Genomic DNA, 11,113 nt, shown 5'->3' on the forward strand with positions numbered 1-11,113 from the left:
CTAGCAACGCCTTAGCAACCACTTAGAATACCCTAGCAACCACCTAGCAACACCTTAGCAACCACCTAGCAACCACTCAGGACACCTTAGCAACCGCCTAGCAACACCTTAGCAACCACCTAGCAACCACTCAGAACACCCTAGCAACTGCCTAGCAACCACCTAGCAACCACTCAGAACACCCTAGCAACCGCCTAGCAACCACTCAGAACACCCTAGCAACCGCCTAGCAACACCTTAGCAACCAACTAGCAACCACTCAGGACACCTTAGCAACCGCCTAGCAACACCTTAGCAACCACCTAGCAACCACTCAGGACACCATAGCAACCGCCTAGCAACACCTTAGCAACCACCTAGCAACCACTTAGGACACCCTAGCAACCGCCTAGCAACGCCTTAGCAACCACTTAGAATACCCTAGCAACCACCTAGAAACACCTTAGCATCCACCTAGCAACTACTCAGGACACCCTAGCAACCGCCTAGCAACACCTTAGCAACCACCTAGCAACCACTTAGAACACCCTAGCAACCGCCTAGCAACACCTTAGCAACCACCTAGCAACCACTTAGGACACCTTAGCAACCGCCTAGCAACACCCTAGCAACCATTTACATTACCCTAGCAACCACATAAACACATGAATTTAACCATTTCTCCACATTTACTGCTATTTTGCCCAGTTTAGTACCATTTTGTACCCCATCGATTTGCCACGCAAACCCCATTCACATTTCCTTTAGGAAATGTACAATTCTAGTTAATGGGGTTTGCCATAGGCAAAGTCCATTCTTACTATTGTGGTTTATTATTCTTCTTCCTTCTTCTTCTTCTTCTTCCTTCTTCCGTCCTATTTTTCGGCGCGTAACTAGTCCCGCAGCTTTCGTCCCAGACCCTTGAAAGTGGGCTCAAATCGTGCGGTCTTATCGGGAATGGTGTGCTATGACTTTTATAAGGGGTGGGGGTTTTTTTGGCCCCGCAGGGGCCAAAAAACCCCCCCAAAAATCCCATAGACTTAACATTGAGCCGAACTTTGACGAATCACAGCGCCGAGTGTGAATTTCATAGAAATATGGGATTCACAGCATCTGTAGGGGGTTGCAGCCTAAGTGAGAACATACCCCGCAAGGGGTTTTAGGTTGCACCCCTGGGGCTCTAGGACGTCCCAAAGTGGTCCCCATTGACTTACATTGGCCCATTGACTCCCATTCATTTTCTAGACACTCGTAAGATACTATTCCCGGAAATCGCCGTAGCGCCAACAGTGAAATTCGTAGAGACATGGGATTCGCGACATCTCGAGAGGGTTATAGGAGGCTTCAACCCACACCCCGAAAGGCGGTAAATGTTGTACCCCTGGGGAGCTAGGACGTCCCAAAGTCTCCATTGACTTTACATGGAGCCGAACTTTGACGAATCACAGCGCAGAGTGTGAATTTCATAGAAATATGGGATTCACAACATCTGTAGGGGGTTGCAGCCTAAGTGAGAACATACCCTGAAAGGGGGTATAGGTTGTACCCCTGGGGTGCTAGGACGTCCCAAAAGGGTCCCCATTGACTTTACATTGCCCATTGACTCCCATTCATTACATTGACTCCCATTATAAATGTCATATGTCAATCAAAGTACATAGCAGTGTCATACTGACTTGGGGGTTGGCTTATTTGACTAAGGCAACCAATCAGCATCTCATTATGATATTTGAGCTCACAAGCCACGCCCCCCCAAACCACTTAAAGACCCTTAATAAGTGCCCCATTGACTTAACATGGGGTGGGATGTCCCATTGCACATCCCATTGACTTCCATTATAAATGTCACACATCAATAACATTACATAGGAGTGTCCTATTGACTTGGGGGATGGCTCATCTGACTCAGACAACCAATGAGCATCTCAATATGATAATGAAGCTCACAAGCCACGCCCCCAAACTGGTCCCATAGACTGCCATTATAACTGCCCTACATGCATATCTTTGCTTAGCAGTGTCCTATTGACTTGGGGGATGGCTCATCTGACTCAGACAACCAATGAGCATCTCAATATGATAATGAAGTTCACAAGCCACGCCCCCAAACTGGTCCCATAGACTGCCATTATAACTGGCCTATATGCATATCTTTGCTTAGCAGTGTCCAATTGACTTGGGGGTTGGCTCATTTGACTTGGACAGCCAACCACATTCAAGTTCACTCTGCAACCTCGCCCATAGCAACAAAACAGAGTACCCTAGCAACCGTTCATCAACAGCTATATCTCAGCATCGGAACATCGTAGAGACTTGGGGATTGGCTTGTTGGACTCATGCTAGCAAACGGAACTTCCTATATGCTACACATGCTAGCAGTGACTAGCTACATGCTAATATTGACTAGCCATGTACTGTAACTTGCTAGAAATGCTTACTAAGTATAAATATTTCATCAGGCATGTATGTGAGGCTTGCCTAGTAACCACCCAGGGTACCCTAGCAACTGCATAGCAACCACCCAAATTACCCTAGCAACCGCCTAGCAACCACCTAGCAACCGCCTAGTAACGCCTTAGTAAGGGCCTAGTGACCACTCAGGACACCCTAGCAACCGCCTAGCAACGCCTTAGCAACCACTTAGAATACCCTAGCAACCACCTAGCAACACCTTAGCAACCATCTAGCAACCACTTAGGACACCCTAGCAACCGCCTAGCAACACCTTAGCAACCACTCAGAACACCCTAGCAACTGCCTAGCAACCACCTAGCAACCACTCAAAACACCCTAGCAACCACCTAGCAACACCTTAGCAACCACTTAGCAACCACTCAGGACACCCTAGCAACCGCCGAACAACACCATAGCAACCACCTAGCAACCACTTAGAACACCCTAGCAACCGCCTAGCAACACCTTAGCAACCACCTAGCAACCACTTAGAACACCCTAGCAACTGCCTAGCAACACCTTATCAACCATTCAGAATACCCTAAAAACCACCTAGCAACACCTTAGCAACCACCTAGCAACCGCCTAGCAACACCTTAGCAACCACCTAGCAACCACTCAGAACACCCTAGCAACCGCCTAGCAACACCTTAGCAACCACCTAGCAACCACTCAGGACAACTTAGCAACCACCTAGCAACACCTTAGCAACCACTTAGGACACCTTAGCAACCACCTAGCAACCATTTAGGGCACCTTGGCAACCGCCTAGCAACACCTTAGCAACCACCTAGCAACCACTTAGGACACCTTAGCAACCGCCTAGCAACACCTTAGCAACCACCTAGCAACCACTCAGAACACCCTAGCAACCGCCTAGCAACACCTTAGCAACCACTTAGCAACCACTCAGAACACCCTAGCAACCACCTAGCAACCACTCAGGACACCCTAGCAACCGCCTAGCAACATCTTAGCAACCACCATTTCTTACCTTTCCAGTGCTATTGCCCAGTTTAGTACCATTTTGTACCCCATCGATTTGCCACGCAAACCCCATTCACATTTCCTTTAGGAAATGTACAATTCTAGTTAATGGGGTTTGCCATAGGCAAAGTCCATTCTTACTATTGTGGTTTATTATTCTGTCTTCTTCTTCTTCTTCTTCTTCTTCCGTACACTTTTTCGGCGCGTAACTAGTCCCGCAGCTTTCGTCCCAGACCCTTGAAAGTGGGCTCAAATCGTGCGGCTTTATCGGGAATGGTGTGCTATGACTTTTGTAAGGGGTGGGTGGTTTTGGGGCCCCGCAGGGGCCCCAAAACCACCCCCCAAAACGCATTGACTCAACATTACGCCCAACTTTGACAGATTATAGCGCCAAGTGTGAAATTCATAGAAATATGGGATTCACAGCATCTGTAGGGGGTTGCAGCCTAAGTGAGAACATACCCCGCAAGGGGGTATAAGTTGCACCCCTGGGGCTCTAGGACGTCCCAAAGTGCTCCCATTGACTTACATTGGCCCATTGACTCCCATTCATTTTTCTAGAAGAGCACTAAACGCGCCGCGAAATGGGCCGACCTTTAACGCGTTATAACGCCAAGTGTGAAATTCGTAGAAATATGGTATTCGCAACATCTGTAGGGGCTTGCAGCCTGTATGAGAACATACCCCGAAAAGGGGTATAAGTTGTACCCCTGGGGTGCTAGGACGTCCCAAAGGGGTCCCCATTGACTTTACATGGCCCATTGACTCCCATTCATTTCTTGACTCACATTGCTTAGCAGTGTCCTATGTCAATCACATTACATAGCAGTGTCATACAGACTTGGGGGTTGGCTTACTTGACCAATCAGCATCTCAATATGATTTTGAAGCTCACAAGCCACGCCCCCCCCAAACCATTTAAAGACCCTTAATAACTGCCCCATTGACTTAACATGGGGTGGGACGTCCCATTGCACATCCCATTGACTTCCATTATAAAGGTCACACATCTATAACATTACATAGGAGTGTCATAGAGACATGGGAGTGGGCTCATTTGACTCAGGCAACCAATCAGCATCACTATATAATAATGAAGCTCACAAGCCACGCCCCCAAATTGATCCCATAGACTGCCATTATAACTGGCCTACATGTATATCTTTGCTTGGCACTGTCCTATTGACTTGGGGGTTGGCTCATTTGACTTGGACAGCCAACCACATTCAAGTTCACTCTGTAACCTCGCCCATAGCAACAAAAGAGAGTACCCTAGCAACCATTCATCAACAACTATATCTCAGCATCGGAACATCGTAGAGACTTGGGGATTGGCTCGTTTGACTCATGCTAGCAAACGGAACTTCCTGTATGCTACACATGCTAGCAGTGACTAGCTACATGCTAATATTGACTAGCCAAGTACTGTAACTTGCTAGAAATGCTTACTAAGTATAATTATTTCATCAGGCATGTATATGAGGCTTGCCTAGTAACCACCCCGGGTACCCTAGCAACTGCCTAGCAACCACTCAAATTACCCTAGCAACCACCTAGCAACCACCTAGCAACCGCCTAGTAGCGCCTTAGTAAGGGCCTAGCGACCACTCAGGACACCCTAGCAACCGCCTAGCAACGCCTTAGCAACCACTTAGAATACCCTAGCAACCACCTAGCAACGCCTTAGCAACGACCTAGCAACCACTCAGGACACCCTAGCAACCGCCTAGCAACACCTTAGCAACCACCTAGCAACCACTTAGGACACCCTAGCAACCGCCTAGCAACGCCTTAGCAACCACTTAGAATACCCTAGCAACCACCTAGCAACACCTTAGCAACCGCCTAGCAACTACTCAGAACACCCTAGCAACCGCCTAGCAACACCTTAGCAACCACTTAGCAACCACTCAGAACACCCTAGCAACCACCTAGCAACACCTTAGCAACCACCTAGCAACCACTTAGGACACCCTAGCAACCGCCTAGCAACACCTTAGCAACCACTTAGCAACCACTCAGAACACCCTAGCAACCGCCTAGCAACACCTTAGCAACCACCTAGCAACCACTTAGGACACCTTAGCAACCGCCTAGCAACACCTTAGCAACCACCTAGCAACCACTCAGAACACCCTAGCAACCGCCTAGCAACCACTCAGAACACCCTAGCAACCGCCTAGCAACACCTTAGCAACCACCTAGCAACACCTTAGCAACCACCTAGCAACCACTTAGGACACCCTAGCAACCGCCTAGCAACACCTTAGCAACCACTTAGCAACCACTCAGAACACCCTAGCAACCACCTAGCAACCACTCAGGACACCCTAGCAACCGCCTAGCAACATCTTAGCAACCACCATTTCTTACCTTTCCAGTGCTATTGCCCAGTTTAGTACCATTTTGTACCCCATCGATTTGCCACGCAAACCCCATTCACATTTCCTTTAGGAAATGTACAATTCTAGTGTTACTATTACTGTTCACTTTTTCAAAACTTCGGCGCGCAACTCCGCCCGCATTTTTTGCCCTAGACTGATGAGTGAGGTGTCAAATCGACCGGCCTGTTGAGGAGAGGTGTGCTATGATTTTTCAAAGACGGTGGGGGTACACTGCCCCCATGAGGGGCAAGAAAGTAACCCCCAAAATCCCCATAGACTTAACATGGACACAAAATGGCTGACATTGATATCTAGATTAGAGAGTCGTAGAAGCTTGGGAGTGGGCTCGTTTTACTCCGCCTATCAAGTCGGTATTAAGTAGTGACATAACAAATTTGTAGACACTCCCTAGCAACCACTTTAGGCCCCCTAACAACCATATAACAACATAAACAAGCCATATTTTAGCACAGGAATATCGTAGAAAGACAGGGTTTGGGTTCTTTTGATGCAGGTTGATCAAATCTCTATTGTCTTCACCTATTACAAAGGCGTTGCCACACCCTAGCAACCATTTACATTACCCTAGCAACCACATAAACACATGAATTTGACCATTTCTTACCTTTCCAGTGCTATTGCCCAGTTTAGTACCATTTTGTACCCCATCGATTTGCCACGCAAACCCCATTCACATTTCCTTTAGGAAATGTACAATTCTAGTTCTTCTTCTTCTTCTTCCTTCTTCCGTACCATTTTTCGGCGCGTAACTAGTCCCGCAGCTTTCGTCCCAGACCCTTGAAAGTGGGCTCAAATCGTGCGGTCTTATCGGGAATGGTGTGCTATGACTTTTATAAGGGGTGGGGGGTTTTTTGGCCCCGCAGGGGCCAAAAAACCCCCCCCAAAATCCCATAGACTTAACATTGAGCCAAAATTTGACGAATCACAGCACCGAGTGTGAAATTCATAGAAATATGGGATTCACAGCATCTGTAGGGGGTTGCAGCCTAAGTGAGAACATACCCCGCAAGGGGGTATAAGTTGCACCCCTGGGGCTCTAGGACGTCCCAAAGTGGTCCCCATTGACTTACATTGGCCCATTGACTCCCATTCATTTTCTAGACACTCGTAAGATACTATTCCCGGAAATCGCCGTAGCGCCAACACGGAAATTCGTAGAGACATGGGATTCGCGACATCTCGAGAGGGTTATAAGAGGCTTCAAACCACACCCCGAAACGCGGTAAATGTTGTACCCCTGGGGAGCTAGGACGTCCCAAATACTCCATTGACTTTACATGGAGCCGAATTTTAACCAATCACTGCGTCCATTGTGAATTTCATAGAAATATGGGATTCACAACATCTGTAGGGGGTTGCAGCCTAAGTAAGAACATACCCCGAAAGGGGGTATAGGTCGCACCCCTGGGGCTCTAGGACGTCCCAAAGTGGTCCCCATTGACTTTACATTGCCCATTGACTCCCATTCATTACATTGACTCCCATTATAAATGTCATATGTCAATCACAGTACATAGCACTGTCATACAGACTTGGGGGTGGGCTTATTTGACTCAGGCAACCAATCAGCATCTCATTATGATTTTAAAGCTCACAAGCCACGCCCCCCCAAACCACTTAAAGACCCCTAATAAGTGCCCCATTGACTTAACATGGGGTGGGATGTCCCATTGCAGATCCCATTGACTTCCATTATAAAGGTCACACATCTATAACATTACATAGGAGTGTCATAGAGACACGGGGGTGGGCTCATTTGACTCAGACAACCAATCAGCATCTCAGTATGATAATGAAGCTCACAAGCCACGCCCCCAAACTGGTCCCATAGACTGCTATTATAACTGGCCTACATGCATATCTTTGCTTAGCAGTGTCCTATTGGCTTGGGGGATGGCTCATCTGACTCAGACAACCAATCAGCATCTCAATATGATAATGAATCTCACAAGCCACGCCCCCAAACTGGTCCCATAGACTGCCATTATAACTGCTCTACATGCATATCTTTGCTTAGCAGTGTCCTATTGACTTGGGGGTTGGCTCATTTGACTTGGACAGCCAACCACATTCAAGTTCACTCTGTAACCTCGCCCATAGCAACAAAACAGAGTACCCTAGCAACCATTCATCAACAGCTATATCTCGGCATCGGAACATCGTAGAGACTTGGGGATTGGCTCGTTTGACTCATGCTAGCAAACGGAATTTCCTATATGCTACACATGCTAGCAGTGACTAGCTACATGCTAATATTGACTAGCCAAGTACTGTAACTTGCTAGAAATGCTCACTAACTATAAATATTTCATCAGGCATGTATGTGAGGATTGCCTAGTAACCACCCAGGTTACCCTAGCAACTGCCTAGCAACCACCCAAATTACCCTAGCAACCGCCTAGCAACCACCTAGCAACCGCCTAGTAACGCCTTAGTAAGGGCCTAGCGACCACTCAGGACACCCTAGCAACCGCCTAGCAACGCCTTAGCAACCACTCAGAATACCTTAGCAACCGCCTAGCAACACCTTAGCAACCACCTAGCAACCACTCAGAACACCCTAGCAGCCGCCTAGCAACCGCCTAGCAACCACTCAGAACACCCTAGCAACCACCTAGCAACACCTTAGCAACCACCTAGCAACCACTCAGGACACCCTAGCAACCGCCTAGCAACACCTTAGCAACCACCTAGCAACCACTTAGGACACCTTAGCAACCGCCTAGCAACACCTTAGCAACCGCCTAGCAACCACTTAGAACACCCTAGCAACCACCTAGCAACACCTTAGCAACCACCTAGCAACCACTCAGAACACCCTAGCAACCACCTAGCAACACCTTAGCAACCACCTAGCAACCACTCAGAACACCCTGGCAACCACCTAGCAACACCTTAGCAACCACCTAGCAACCACTCAGGACACCTTAGCAACCGCCTAGCAACACCTTAGCAACCGCCTTGCAACCACTCAGAACACACTAGCAACCCCCTAGCAACCACTCAGGACATCCTAGCAACATCTTAGCAACCACCATTTCTTACCTTTCCAGTGCTATTGCCCAGTTTAGTACCATTTTGTACCCCATCGATTTGCCACGCAAACCCCATTCACATTTCCTTTAGGCCCCCCGCAGGGGCCAAAAAACCCCCCCAAAATTCCCATAGACTTAACATTGAGCCGAATTTTGACGAATCACAGCGCCGAGTGTGAATTTCATAGAAATATGGGATTCACAGCACATTTCCTTTAGGAAATGTACAATTCTAGTTATTCTTCTTCTTCTTCCTTCTTCCGTACCACTTTTCGGCGCGTAACTAGTCCCGCAGCTTTCGTCCCAGACCCTTCAAAGTGGGGTCAAATCGTGCGGTCTTATCGGGAATGGTGTGCTATGACTTTTATAAGGGGTGGGGGGTTTTTTGGCCCCGCAGGGGCCAAAAAACCCCCCCAAAATTCCCATAGACTTAACATTGAGCCGAATTTTGACGAATCACAGCGCCGAGTGTGAATTTCATAGAAATATGGGATTCACAGCATCTGTAGGGGGTTGCAGCCTAAGTGAGAACATACCTCGCAAAGGGGTATAAGTTGCACCCCTGGGGCTCTAGGACGTCCCAAAGTGCTCCCATTGACTTACATTGGCCCATTGACTCCCATTCATTTTCTAGACACTCGTAGATACTATTCCCGGAAATCGCCGTAGCGTCAACAGTGAAATTCGTAGAGACATGGGATTCGCAACATCTCGAGAGGGTTATAGGAGGCTTCAAACCACACCCCGAAAGGCGGTAAATGTTGTACCCCTGGGGAGCTAGGACGTCCCAAAGTCTCCATTGACTTTACATGGAGCCGAACTTTAACCAATCACTGCGTCCATTGTGAATTTCGTAGAAATATGGGATTCACAACATCTGTAGGGGGTTGCAGCCTAAGTGAGAACATACCCTGAAAGGGGGTATAGGTTGTACCCCTGGGGTGCTAGGACGTCCCAAAGTGGTCCCCATTGACTTTACATTGCCCATTGACTCCCATTCATTACATTGACTCCCATTATAAATGTCATATGTCAATCACAGTACATAGCAGTGTCATACTGACTTGGAGGTGGGCTTATTTGACTCAGGCAACCAATCAGCATCTCATTATGATATTTGAGCTCACAAGCCACGCCCCCCCAAACCACTTAAAGACCCTTAATAAGAGCCCCATTGACTTAACATGGGGTGGGACGTCCCATTGCACATCCCATTGACTTCCATTATATATGTCACACATCAATAACATTACATAGGAGTGTCATAGAGACATGGGGGTGGGCTCATTTGACTCAGGCAACCAATCAGCATCACTATATGATAATAAAGCTCACAAGCCACGCCCCCAAATTGGTCCCTTAGACTTCTATTATAATAGGGCTGGATGCATATCTTTGCTTAGCAGTGTCCTATTGGCTTGGGGGATGGCTCATCTGACTCAGACAACCAATGAGCATCTCAATATGATAATGAATCTCACAAGCCACGCCCCCAAATTGATCCCATAGACTGCTATTATAACTGGCCTACATGCATATCTTTGCTTAGCAGTGTCCTATTGACTTGGGGGTTGGCTCATTTCACTTGGACAGCCAACCACATTCAAGTTCACTCTGCAACCTCGCCCATAGCAACAAAACAGAGTACCCTAGCAACCGTTCATCAACAGCTATATCTCAGCATCGGAACATCGTAGAGACTTGGGGATTGGCTTGTTTGACTCATGCTAGCAAACGGAACTTCCTATATGCTACACATGCTAGCAGTGACTAGCTACATGCTAATATTGACTAGCCATGTACTGTAACTTGCTAGAAATGCTTACTAAGTATAAATATTTCATCAGGCAAGTATGTGAGGCTTGCCTAGTAACCACCCAGGGTACCCTAGCAACTGCCTAGCAACCACCCAAATTACCCTAGCAACCGCCTAGCAACCACCTAGCAACCACCTAGCAACCGCCTAGTTACGCCTTAGTAAGGGCCTAGCGACCACTCAGGACACCCTAGCAACTGCCTAGCAACGCCTTAGCAACCACTCAGAATACCCTAGCAACCACCTAGCAACACCTTAGCAACCAACTACCAACCACTCAGGACACCCTAGCAACCGCCTAGCAACACCTTAGCAACCACCTAGCGACCACTCAGAACACCCTAGCAACCGCCTAGCAACCACTCAGGACACCCTAGCAACCACCTAGCAACACCTTAGCAACCACCTAACAACCACTCAGGACACCCTAGCAACCG

General features: G+C 47.9%; 1 long non-coding RNA gene across 1 annotated transcript; it reads right to left on the reverse strand.

The window, feature by feature from the left end:
* Positions 1-842: 842 nt before the first annotated feature.
* Positions 843-10,716, reverse strand: LOC147841590 (uncharacterized). Its single transcript, XR_015504741.1, has 5 exons — positions 9,069-10,716; positions 8,516-8,945; positions 6,420-8,461; positions 5,135-5,621; positions 843-2,629 (listed from the first exon to the last, which is right to left on the reverse strand). It is a non-coding gene; the product is annotated as an uncharacterized LOC147841590 (long non-coding RNA).
* Between the last annotated feature and the right edge of the window lie 397 nt (positions 10,717-11,113).

The sequence above is a fragment of the Danio rerio genome, chromosome 12, assembly GCF_052040795.2.
Source record: "Danio rerio strain M-AB ecotype USA chromosome 12, GRCz13ab, whole genome shotgun sequence".
Taxonomy (NCBI): Eukaryota; Metazoa; Chordata; class Actinopteri; order Cypriniformes; family Danionidae; genus Danio; species Danio rerio.